Raw genomic sequence first — 7,745 nt, forward strand, 5'->3', positions numbered from 1 at the left:
CAAGACTCATTCCCCTTCCTGATAAAGGTCCGACATTTCACACATAACAGCAACAAGGCAATGGGAATTGGGGAAGAGACTGGAGGGTTTAAAAAGTTTGGGGGCAAAGGCTCAATTGAAATTTCCAGCCCAATTACGGGTAATGTGGGACAACCAGATGCATCAGTTTCATTCAACTGAGGAGGTGGATACATTCATTATAAAGAAGAAAATATAGAATGGATTTCGGATGACAGAAGCTGGAGGTAGAAGCATGATTTCACCCAGGTACCATTTTTATGGTCCACCTTTGAGCTGCTCCAACAATAAGTCCCTCGGATTGAAAAAGATTGAACCAGTCAGATCTCTTGAGGAAGAACATGGAAGATACATCCTTCCTGATATTTTTCTTCATTTTGATATCTTCAAACCTTACATCAGTCAGGATCACTGTCATTGGACCAGAGCAGCCTGCCATTGCAGATGTAGGCAAAGACGTCAGCCTTGGCTGCCACATCACCATCGATGCTGAGCTGAGGGAGGTGGGATGGTTCCGAATTCAGTCCAGCTACCCTTTCATCATCAACCTGTATGAGAGGGGCAAGGTGCAGCCGACATGTGAACTCCAGCAAAACTTGGGAAGGATGGAACTTATGGAAGAAAGCATTACTCGCAGAAATGTGGCCTTGAAGATCCTCAATGTCTCCCTTGATGAAGAGGGCTTACACCGTTGCTACCTTGAAACAGACACCTACTTTGAAAGTGCAGAGTTTGAACTGAGAGTTACAGCAACGGGATCCGATCCTAGCATTGGCATTGAAGTCCTCCAAGATGGTGGGATAAAGATGATGTGCTTGTCGACAGGATGTAACCCAGAGCCTAAGTTGCTGAATATAAAAGACGATGGACAGATGGCGACAGGGGAATTTTCTGAGATAAAAGTCCAGGAGGAAAATTACTCCTATAGTCTTGAATATTCTCAGGTCATAACACAGAATTCAAACAAGCCCTTTACCTGTGTGGTCGGAACAGTCCTCTCCAATCAGGAAAAAGAGTTGTCACTTTATGTATCAGAAACATGGTTTACGAAGACATCCTCGTTGAGAAGACCTGAGCTGTCCTTCATCGTCGTTGCCTGTGCATTTGCTGTGATTATTGTTGTATTTGTGATTTATTGCTGTCTTTTAAAGAAACGCCACAAATATTCAGAAGGGGGCACTGCAATCGAGGACGAGGAGTTGCTGGGGAAAAAAGATGGTGGCACTGCTATTGAAGACGAGGAGTTACTGGGGAAAAAAGACGAGCATTCTGAAGATTATCTAGAGCAGTTGAAGCGTAAACTAGTTGATGCTGAGGCAGCGCTAGCGCAAGTGAAAGCGGCTAGGGAGAGGTGTGGCGCCGCGGCCAGGGCGACTGACGCTGGAATCTGGGGATCACGGTTCGATCCCCGGCTCCGGCGGCAGGTTAGCCCAGCACCATGCGACTCTGGGCAATAGCTTGCTTAATCTTCCCGACGGCCCCCCAGCGCCTAGAGACCCTAACGGGTGATTGTGCGCTATACAAATGTGGATTATTAAAGGACCAGCCCATTTCTCTCGAGTGGACTTCTGCTTGGACTCTGAAACAGCCCACCCAGATCTGTGCATGTCCGACAATGGGAAGACCGTGACAAACAAATTTGCCAAGAAGCAAGCTGCAGACGGAGAAGCCAAGGGTGTTACCCCCTGCGTCTTGGGAAAATATGGTTTTACACAGGGCAGGCACTACTGGGAGGTGAACGTGCAGACCACTGACGGCAGAGGGTGGGTTATAGGGATTGCCAGAGAGTCAGTCAAGTGCACCAAAGAGATCAAACTCCGCCGCAAGAAGGGATCTGGGCTGTAGGCATGGTCCTAGGTGAGTACCAGGCTTTTGAATACTCACTGACACGCCTGAGCTGGATCCAGCCCCACAGAGAATCCTGGTTTACCTGGACTATGAAGGCCAGCTGTCTTCCTACAATGCAGTCAACATGTGCCACATCTTCACCTTCATTACCTCATCTAGGAAGAGGGTCTATCCGTTCTTCTTGACTCTGGATTCCCAGACGCTTATTTCACTGTGAGCCTCAGGCCCAAGACAACAGCCATCCCCATCCTCAATTAATTTGCATTTGTTTACTGACCCACATCCATATTCCAGATGCTCCTCACACTGATCATCTCACACTACCTAAGCATGTAGCTCAAGTGTGTCACAGTCTCTTTGTACCTCCACACCCTTCTCTCTTAATTGTATCCAACCCACTGCACGCCCTGCAGGTCACCTCTTGGTCTGTCCAAGCAGCCAGAGGTATATTATTGGCACGCATGTGCCCCATGTTCCTTGTGTAGGTTTTGTACACTTTGGGGCACATTACGATGGAGGATTTCCGCATCCTCCGAGCCGGCGGAAGCCACCGCCGGCCCGGAGGATGCGGAAAATCCTCTGCGGACCCACCAAAGACCCACCGCCACATTAGGATGGCTGGTGGGTCCTGGTTTCTGTCCGCCGCTTTTCCGCTGCGGTTGGCTTACAACCGCGGCCGAAAAGGCCTAATATGGTGGCGGTGTCTCTCAGACACCGCCAGACATATTAGGATGGCTGTGCAAACATGCTTTTCCGCGGCGGATTCACCGCAGAGGAAAAGCATGTGGCTCTTCACCCCGGGGGCCCGTAGCGGGCCCCCTGGGTGAAGGGGGGTGGGGGGTGCACATGGGGGGTACCTATGGTACCCCCCTGCCTTTGCGTGCACAAAGCGGCAGGCACCGCGCGGTGCCTGCCGCTTTGTGCATGCAAATGCACTTCTTTCATTTTTTACATTGCGGCGGGTGCGGCTTCAAGCAGCACCCGCCACAATGTAAAAAATACAAGATGTGACCGCCAGGGTGGCGGTCACATCCTAATTGCCGTGGAGGGACTGCCGCTGCCCATGCGGACGGTCCCTCTTACGCAGGGGTGACGGACGGACGCAAGTCCGTCCGCCATCATAATAGGGCCCTTTGTCTGTGTGCTTCGGGCTGTCCTCTCTGCCACCAATATTTGAACAAGTTAAGGTTGGTGCAAACTGTTGGAAAGCCTTCTATACTTTATCATTTTATGTGAAATAAAAAGTGTTTCTGAACTAATACTAGCTCTGAACAGCTCGAGGATAAGGCACACTGCAGGTGAACAGGGTGTGTCCTCCTGTAGTGAGGAGAAGATGAACACCTAAAGAACAAGGAAACCCTTTTATTTTCTGCTTGCCCCAGTGTACCAGTGTACAGTACAGTCCCCTGGCCTGACCCCTAGATGGCTTCAATAGTGGTCCCCTACACGTGGTTTTACTTTCCTGGGACAACAATTGGGCATTGACCAGACCATGAACCTACCCCCTAACCTGTCTACACATCAGGATTTGAAACCTGCGGAACTTACCCGAGACTGTGGAGACCTAGCGATTTGGCTGATGCCCGGTGGAGCCACCATATAGCTAAAGAGAGCGCTCCCTCTCCCCTTTTTGGGGAAGGATCCAGTATGTAGGCCTTGGAGTTTTAAAGATCCCCCTGAGAGAGTCCACTACGTAAAGGGAGGATCCCGCAACAGAGATAGGGAAGTGATACCACTTCCCCTGGGATCACGGATTACTGGACTTTGGACGTTGCTTTGACTCGTCTACCGGTTTGTGTCCCCGTCGTCCTTCCCCTCCTCTTTCCATGCGATATCCTTCACCCTCCCCTCCTCTTTCCCGCCTTCATTACCTGTCTACTTCCCCAGCTCTTTCCTTCCTCCCCTGAATCTTTCCCCTTGCCTGCTTTCCCCTTACGTATTTGTGCTTATTGTTTATCTTGACCTTACAAGTAACTATGTTGCCATGCTGTAATAACTGTGTAACCTTTGCAACGATGTAACCTGTAACTATGATCTGATGCTCATGTAAAGTGCTCTGATACCTCCGGGTCTAGCCAGCGCTATATAAAACCTTTCAAATAAATAAATAAATAAAAATAAAGATCAAAACGGATATTGAAACTAGGAGAGGAGGGCGATAAAGGCATAAGGGATTCCGCGGCTTTAGACTCCCAGACTGAACCTTTTATATTAAGCATATGATGTTAGCACGAGGGAGCAGTGACCGAATAGGCTCTGCCTATTGGACGGAAGGGTTCCTCATGGGAGTAAGGGGCTATATGGGGGAGAGCACTGGGTGGGAAGCAATGGGAGTAAAAAAAATAAAAATATTGTCATCTCATTTGAAGCTTTTAAAAATGTGGTTGATTAGTCAACATCAAGGGTTTGTGAGCTGATGGCAGGAGATTTCATTAAGAGTAGCAATATATATTTTATCTCTTGAAATGTAAACGGGCTGAGATGTCCAAGAAGGCAAAGGTTGATATTGAAATGTCTAGAGCTCTCTGTAGCACAGGTTTGTCTCCTATAAGAAACACACTTGAGCTCAGAAGAGTCTCGTATTTTATTTTCTAGAATTCCTTGGATAAAATGTTTTTGTTCCTCTGAACAAATGATTAATAGCAGGGGAGTTGCAATCCTAATCAAGCAGGGAGTTACCTGTTCTATTAAGTCGGTACAGACGGATCAGATGGGGAGGTGGATTGTGGCACAACTGGATCTCGAAGGGACAGAATTAACTTGTGCCTCTTTTTATGGACCAAAATTTGATGATCCAACCTATATCTGTAAAATGCAGTCCTAGATAACTATGGCAACCCCTCCCCTGATAATCGGTGGAGACTTCAATGTTCTGCTTGACCCCTTAAAAGACAGGTCAAATCAGACTCACTATATAGGGGCCCCTCGAATCTGTTGATCCATGAAGAACTTGATGCACGATCTGGAGTTGGTCGATGTCTGGAGGAGAAAGAAGGGTGACCTTTCGGGTTACACGTTCTACAGTAAAATATATCACCATTCATCTAGGATTGATTACATTCTAACTAATAGATACCTCCTGGATACTATCCAGGAGGTGATAATATTACCAATCCATTTCTCGGATCTTGCCCCAATCCTTTTTTCATATCTTAAAATGCCAACATTCTCCAAACCAAATGGACACTTAATAGAGCAAAGGTATTAGATCCTGAAATTATTCAGGCTACTAAACTTTCCTCTTCAGAATTTTTTGCTTTAAATATAGGTTCAACAACAATAGAAATCATCTGGGATGCCTTCCAAGCCAATCTGAGGGGCAGGCTTCACGGCCTTATATGCTCTAAAAATTGAGAAGATGCCCGGGCTTTACAATCAATTGAGGAAAGAATCCGGCAGTTAGAAGCCGAGAGGATCCCACTAACGGAGGGGAGTCCAGTAAGGTTGGCTAAAGCCCAGGATGACCTTGACAAGGCTAGGCAGGAGTTCAGGGGCAAGCTAGATGAGAAGTGCAAGGCACAATGGCATATTAAGAACATGCAAGATCACGAATATGGAGAGAAATCACGTGCTCTTCTGGCCTGGAAGGCTAGAGTTGACCACTCCCAAAATAATATTGGCGAGCTCATAATAAACGAAAATGGGGAAAAATCCACCAACGTAGACAATATGCAGACCTGCCTCCTCTCGCTATTTTTGGATCTCTATAAAGAGAAGCCAGCCGGGACCTCCTGGATGCCCCTATTACATTGGAAGAGATAAAACCCCAAATTAAGATTTTTAAGAATAATAAAGCATCATGAATGGATGCCCTGCGAAATGAAGTTTACAAACTTTTTTCAGTAGAATTGACCCCGGGATTGGGAACCCTGTTTGCGTCAACATATTGTCTAATGGGCCAGATTCCCAGTTACTGGAAGGAAGCAACTATTGTTTTGTTATTGAAACCATGTAAAGACCCACTGAAAGCAAATTCATATTGTCCGATTTCCCTGCTAAATGCCGATTACAAAAAATTTCTGGGTATTTTGGCAGGGAGATGAGCCAAGCTGGTCCCTGAGCTGGTTAACATTGATCAGAAAGGCTTCATTACTGGGAGATACATCCAAGAGCAGACGCAACAGCTGATAGGTAACATCGATTTGGTCATAACTAGAACAGACCCCTTGGCAGTAGTTGCCTTGGACGCTACCAATGCCTTTGCCAGGGTCTGCTGGGTGTATCTCTGGAGGTATTAGAGGCAATGGGTTTCGGTCCTGTATTTGTACAAACTCTGAGGAAATGTTACCAGGGAGCGTCAGCAAAAATTCTGTTAAATGGAATGCTTACTTCCAGTTTTAATATCCAGAAGGGGACCAGACAGAGGTGCCCTATCTTGCCTCTGTTATTTAATATATACATAGAGCCTCTGCCACAGGCCATCAGATAACACAACTTAATTTACCAATTCAAATCTCAGCATTATCAATGTAAATTAGCCCTCTATGCTGATGATATTATTTTATACACCAGTAATCCAGAAGCGACTATCCCGAGGGTTGAAGCCCTCCTGGAGGAATTCAGCTCCAGCTCTGGCTATTTAGCTAACTCCTCCAAAACAGAGGTGATGTGTTGAAACATCGATGAGTGGGAGGGATCTATCAGTACAGAGTTTCAATATTTGGGCATTAATATTGTTAAGGATCTTGAGAAAATCCCTTTTATCAATCTCAATAAAACCATCAATGAAATCGATTGCCTATTCGCAAGGTGGAGGAACCTTCCCCTGACAATCTATGGGAAGGTCAACCTTGTGAAGATGATTATTCCTCCAAAGTTGACTTATTTGTTCAACCCTGTCCCACTGACTTTCCTCCAACAGAGTATTTCTAGGATTCAGAGCAAGATAGGGAGTTTTATCTGGGGAGATAAGGGAGTAAGGCTATCATGGAAGAAACTGAGGCGCAAACTAACTAAAGCTGGGTTAGCTCCCCCCCGATATCAGCTGGTATCTAGTTGCATTCCAATTTAAAGCGACACGAATGCTACTTTCTAAACCAGCTGAAAATTCTTGGGGAAGGTTGTTGTGCGAAATGGCAAGGAATGTGGGCAGCGGTGGCGCAGAAGGGTTTCTTTATAAGTTTGGGGCCCCAAGGTGCTTTAAACGAGTATGCCTGAAAGTCCTTAAGGTTGCCTTGGAAACTTGGTTTAAAGTAAGAACGAGGTGGGAAATTGGTTACTATTCAGATCTTACCCCCATATGGGACTCCCCTGGGACACCACTCTCTCTTCACGATGGCCTGGCTAGACCCATTAAGAGAGCAGGCATTTCTATCTGGTCTGACTTGGGGGATACAAATGAAATTCACCTGTGGGAGCTCTTACGAGCCAAGATAGGTTCCAGCTTCTCCTGGTTTGAGGCAGAAAAAGGGGACATGAGAGGAGACTGCGACATAGAGATTCTTTTCCAATCAGTCCAGCCAATTGGGAAAAAAATCTATATTGGGTACAAGAAGCTTTTGGATGCTGACGACTTAAAAATCTCACCACAATTATCAATCTGGAACCAGTCCCCCTTTGAATCCACAATAGGTGACCTTTTAGAACCCTCTCTAAAACTACTCCATAAAGTAATTAAACCAGCTAGTCTAAAGTAAAACCACTTCTTTGTAACCAATCGCCTTTATTACATGCCTGCCAGAATTGCGAAGTTCGCCCTACTTCCTACGCCAAAATGCCCTCAATGCATGGCACCTAATGCCAACGATATCCACATTTTTTATGAGTGTCCGAATCTAGGTATGTTCTGGAAGGGGGTGGGCGATTCTATGTGTAACATTTTCAGAATAAACATTGAGGTTAACACATTAGTGTTCTTTGGACACATCGAGGGTTGTTGT

The 7,745-nt window shown here is 46.2% G+C and overlaps 1 pseudogene; it reads left to right on the plus strand.

Annotated features, from left to right (window-relative positions):
• The first annotated feature begins 359 nt into the window (after positions 1-359).
• Positions 360-5,628, plus strand: LOC144828157 (butyrophilin subfamily 2 member A2-like; annotated as a pseudogene).
• Positions 5,629-7,745: the final 2,117 nt, after the last annotated feature.

This window comes from Lissotriton helveticus, chromosome 4_1 (assembly GCF_964261635.1).
Source record: "Lissotriton helveticus chromosome 4_1, aLisHel1.1, whole genome shotgun sequence".
Taxonomy (NCBI): Eukaryota; Metazoa; Chordata; class Amphibia; order Caudata; family Salamandridae; genus Lissotriton; species Lissotriton helveticus.